A 6,000-nucleotide genomic window follows, 5' to 3' on the forward strand; every position below is an offset into this window, starting at 1 on the left:
CGAGCACCTGGGCTCAGGAATAAAGTCATCGACCGTGTCAAACTGGACGTATGACACGTTGCCTGAACCAATATAAACCCTGTGTCATTGAGGGCTAGGCCACATCCGATCACAACATACGGCAAAACGACAAATATTTACTAGTTGGTCACTTTTCACACCGACAGTTGGTGCCGTCCGTGGGGAAGACGTCGTATGCTCATGCTTTTGGTCATCGGATGGCCCACCTTTCCGCCATCTTCGGCATGGTGGGATCAAGCGATACGACTCACTTTGGCTCGCTGGAGTTTCTCATGCTCTCACCTGTTGGGATGTGGGTTCCTCCCATCTTTGAGTTATCCTAGACCTTCCTTTTCGGAAGCCTAGACTTTGTCTCCGACCGGCTCGGCATACTTCACCTCCTCGAGGAGGCACTTGTCCCGACACCCGTCGGAGGAGAGGCGTCCTCCATCAGCTCCGGGACACCTAGCGACTTCAACAACGAGGCACCTGCCCTTTCGCTCCGAGGATACGCTGGGCTCAAACCCCGTCGTGAGTAACGTACATACTGTTATTTACTTGCTATTTACAATCTTCCGCCAACTCTCCGGAGGGACCCCATTTTCCTCACCGTGATTGTCGTGTAACCGGTTCCCCTACGGCCTCACGCCCCCCATGAACTCATACGCACGGGGGCTCCAAAGGATGCTGACGCCACCCCCTCTCACATCTAAATTCGTGGGGGATGGCGAGCTATGCTCCTGCCTCTTTCCACGACCTCATGGATGACGAGGTTGAGAGCGATGGCTCGAACATCGGTGATGTCGTGGCACCTAGTCACCCTCTATCCTAGGAGTGTGTTATGGCAAACGCCCGGGACAGCCGCCAGTGGTAGCGGAGTCTCTATAGACCCACACCCCTCTGGACCCTTGCGTGTGCAAAGGAGCATGGTGAGGAGCTACAACAAAGGCAGCAGAACTAGCTGCCACCTGCGCCGGTGCGCTCGGCACACCATGTTGTGCCCCATGCGTGTAACCTAGTGAGCGGCGCCCAAGGTCGTGCCCGCTAGGTTTAGCGCAACATTATCAACGAGGGGAATGATCCCCTACAGTTCGCTCGGGCTGGCCAGAACATCGCCGCTGCGGTGATGCTTCTGCGTGGGCTTCCTGAGCCTATCGACCCATAGGAGCAGGCAGTCCACTAGAACCTCCGGGCGCTAGTGGAGACTGCCACCATTCAACAGGCAGAGAGCTCTATGTCACAACATCGACTTGTGGCCTCTCTCCCCACTAGGGGAGCGGAGACGCATCAGACGAACGGCTCCATCCGCTCACCGCTGCAGCCGCCAGGCGTCGAGCGGGTGGGCGCAGCTACGCCATGGCCTAACCCAGCGCCCACTCCACACCGGCCACCTATGTATGAACGCCTCGAGCTGAACCAAGACCCTCGCAACGTCATCAGCAACCGACGTCAGGCCTGGCATGATGATGATGTCCATTGGGCGGTGGTGAGAACAGGTGATATGGGCCATGGCCGGACCATCAAGGGGAGTAGTGAAACGTGCCCCAGGGATGGTAGCCGACCCGACGACTAGAGTCCTAGCCTGGATGGCCCGGGACCATGGGCCTTCGACCGACGCATCCAGAGAGCATCGTTTCCACAGCGCTTCTGACCACCTACCAACATCGCCAAATATATCGAGGAGACAAATCCCGGTATATGGCTCAAACACTTTTGGCTCGCCTGTTGAGCCGGAGGAGTGGATGATGACCACTTCATCATTTAGTACCTTCCCATCTGCGTGGGGGAGCATGTTTGAGCATGGCTTGAATTCCTCCCGCATAACAGCATCCGCGACTGGGCAGATCTCAAGAGGGTCTTCGTTGGGAACTTCTAGGAGATGTATGTCAGCCCTAGCAACTCCTGGGACCTCAAGAGCTACCAATAGGAGCCCAATGAGTCCCTACGGGATTACATCTGTAGGTTCTTGAAACGATGCAACTCCCTTCCTAATGTCGCCGACACGGACGTCATCAGCGCATTCCTCTCTAGGACAACCTACGAGCCCCTAATTCACAAGCTTGGCTGTCTAAAGCCCCGAACCACCCGCGACCTACACGATGTCGCCACAAACCACGCCTCCGGCGAGGAGGCGGTCGGAGTGGTCTTCAATGGAGGTTGGGACAAGGGCAAGGCCAAGCGCGAGGACCAAAATGAGGGCCCCTCCATGTAGAGGGGCAAAAAGAACAAGAAGGATCGACGCCAACTGGCCAACTCCGCATTGGTCGCTACGGCTGATCGCGTAGGCAAGTAGCCCCAGCATGACCAGCCTGACCACTTCGACAAGCTCATAGATAGCCCATGCACCAACCATGCTTACCCCATCAAGCACCTCTTCAAGGACTACGAGCTCCTCAAGCGCTTCCTGTGATAGGCCGGCGGGCCAAAAGAAGGAAAGGACAAGGTGGCAGCAGCCAAGAAAGGAGGCATGGTGGGCAAGGATGGGGATGGTTTTCCTAACCCTAAGGAATGCATCATGATCTTTGGGGGATCCGATGCCATCTACTCCAAGCGCCAGCACAAAGTGCGCTACAGAGAGGCATGTGTCGCCAAAACGACCGTCCCCTCCTTCCTTCGCTCATCAGAATCTTCAATCACTTTTGATCAGAAGGACCATCCACCCCATGTCGCCAGACTAGGTCGCTACCCGCTCATCATTGACCCCATCGTCCACATGAAGCGCCTCACCAAGGTGCTGATGGACAGAGGCAATAGCCTTAACATCCTCTACGTCGACACCCTCGATGCCATGCACATCCCCTGGTTGGAGCTCTACCTAGTGAGCTCTCCCTTCCACGGCATGATCCTGAGTATGTAGGCATACCCACTCAGGCAGATCGACCTACCCATCATGTTTTGTGACCAAGCCAACTTTCGCTCGGAGGTGCTTACCTTCAAAGTGGTGGACTTCCCGGGGTCTTACCACGCCATCTTGGGGTGGCCATGCTACGCCAAGTTCATGGCGATCCCCAACTACACCTACCTCAAGCTGAAGATACCAGGACCGAACGACGTCATCACTATGGGTAGCACCTTCTCGCACGCCTACACATGCAACCACGAGCATTACGAGCTCACCACTACCATCATCAACTCGTCCGAGCTCCTACGACTCGGGGAGTTGTAGACCCTAGCAGTCCTAGACTACAACAAGCCAACCTCCTCAACTGCCTTCTGCCCACTCGAGGAAACCAAGGCGGTGGGAATCGACCACACTGACCCTACCAAGACAGTGTGGATCGGGACCTAGCTCTTAGCCAAATAGGAATGCGAGCTCACTGACTTTCTACGCACCAATCACGATGTCTTCTCATGGAAACCTTTCAACATGCTAGGCATACCATGAGAGATTGCCAAGCACGCACTATGCCTCGTCCCAAGCTCAAAGCCTACCAAGCAACACCAGCGTTGCTTTGACAACAAGAGGCACAAGGCCATAGGCGAGGAGCTCACCAAACTCCTGGCAGCCGGATTTATCAGAGAGGTATACCACTCCGACTGGCTTGCCAGTCATATTCTTGTTAAAAAGAAAATCGAGAAATGGAGAATGTGCACTGATTATACTAGACTCAACAAGGAGTGTTCAAAGGACCATTTTCCTTTGCCACGCATAGACCAGATAGTCGACTCCACCTCAGGATCCAAAATCCTCTCCTTTCTGGATGCCTACTCAGGCTATCACCAGATCACGATGAAAGAGTCTGACCAGCTCACAACCTCGATCATCACCCCATATGGTTCATACTGTTATGTAACCATGCCTTTCGGTCTGAAGAACATTGGCACCACCTATCAACGGTGCAGACAGCAATGCTTCGCCGATCAAATCAACCCACTCGATCAGTCTGACCAAGTCGAGCAGCCAAAACCCACAATCATCGTCTATGTTGACGACATTGTGGTCAAAACAGCTCAAGCTTGTGACCTGATCGTGAACTTGGCTACGATGTTCGTGAACCTTCAAAGGTTCAACATCAAATTGAATCCCAAAAAATATGTTTTTGGGGTTCTAAAGGGAAAGCTACTTGGATACATCGTGTCTAAATGTGGCATCGAGGCCAACCTCGAAAAAATCACGACCATCTCCAACATGGGCCCCATACGCAACATCAAGGGCGTACAAAGGCTCACCGGTTGTTTGGCTGCCCTAAGCCGATTCATCTCCTGGCTCAGCGAACGAGAGATGCCCCTCTACATGCTTCTCAAAAAGATGGACACTTTTGTCTAGACTAAGGAAGCACAGTAGGCTTTGGAGAGCCTCAAAGTGTCACTAACGTCGGACCCAATCCTTGTCGCTCCCGAACAGGGAGAACCCCTCCTCCTCTACGTCGCGACAAGCAACCACGTGGTGAGCGGCACCCTAGTCAGTCGAAAGGGAGGAGCCAGGACACCACCTTAAGGTCCAATGACCTATATACTTCATCGGGGAGGTACTCACCAACCCTAAGGTCTGGTACCCCCAAGTGCAAAAACTCCTATACGGTGTGTTGATGGTGACCCTGGAAGCTGTTGCACTACTTCACCGACCATGAAGTCTTGGTCATCACTTTATACCTGCTCAAAGACATCATCCGCAACCATGATGCCACAGGACGAATCTCCAAGTGGGCACTCAGGCTAATGGGCCATGACATCAGGTATATCCCCTGCACCGCTATCAAGTCTCAGGCTCTCACGGATTTTATCACCGAATGGACAGAGGTCTAGCTACCGACTCTAGACGTCACCCATGAGTACTGGACGATGTACTTCGACGGGTCTATAATGGTGCCCGGCTCAGGGGCTAGAGTGGTTATGATCTCCTTAGACAGAAGTAGGCTCCACTATGCAATCTGCCTCCACTTTTTGGCCTCAAACAACGCCACAGAATACGAGGCCCTCGTCAACAGACTACGCATCGCCATCGAACTCGATGCTACGTGACTCTACATTCACGGTGACTTGGAGCTGGTCGTCGACCAGGTCATGATGGAGTCCCCTTGCAAAAGCTCCCTCATGACAGCATACTACCAGGAGGTGCGCAAGATTGAGGATAAATTCTAGGGGATCGAGCTACACCATGTCCTCCAAAAGGACAATGATGCCACCGATTTTCTCACAAAATTGCCTACCAGGCGGCTTCCATCTCCAGATGGGGTCTTCATCAATGACCTTCATGAACTGTCTACCCACATCCTAGAAGGTCCAATCCACACACACCCTGATGCCGACCTGGCACTTGGGGGCTCCGACCCCAGTGCCTCCATGACGACATCGCCCGCCAACGTTGCTGTGGTGACACTTGATCAAGCCGACTTGCGAGCACCGCTACTCGCCTACCTCGTCGAGGAGGTTCTCCCACCCGAAAGGACTAAAGCGTGATGGATCGCTCGATGCGCCAAGACATCCATCATGTTCCGTGGCGAATTTTACAAACAAAGTCCGTCAGGAGTACTCATGAAGTGCGTCCCTACCGACCAAGGCAAGCAGCTCCTCCTCGAGGTCCATGCTGAAATCTACAGAAATCACGCGGTTCCAAGGTCACTGGTCAGAAAAACCTTTCGCCAAGGCTTTTACTGGCCCACCATGCTACAAGATGCAAAGGAGGTCATCCACAGGTGTGAAGGATGCCAGTTCTATGCTCGATAAACCCATTTGCCAGCATAGGAGCTTCAAACCATCCCCATCACCTGGTCATTCGTGTCTAGGGGCCTCAACATTGTAGGACCCCTCAAAAAGGGCCCGGGCAGCTTCACTCACCTTCTCGTAGCGGTTGACAAATTCACCAAGTGGATAGAGGCCAAGCCCATCACCAACATCTGCTCGGAAGAGGTAGTCAAGTTCTTCCTCGACATCATCTACCAGTTCGGCGTTTCTAACTATATCATCACTGACCACAGAACTAACTTCACCAAGAAAAAGTTCTTAGACTTTAGTGATGGATATGGCATCAGGATCGACTAGGCCTTGGTCAGACATCCA

This window comes from Miscanthus floridulus, chromosome 8 (genome assembly GCF_019320115.1).
Source record: "Miscanthus floridulus cultivar M001 chromosome 8, ASM1932011v1, whole genome shotgun sequence".
Classification (NCBI taxonomy): domain Eukaryota; kingdom Viridiplantae; phylum Streptophyta; class Magnoliopsida; order Poales; family Poaceae; genus Miscanthus; species Miscanthus floridulus.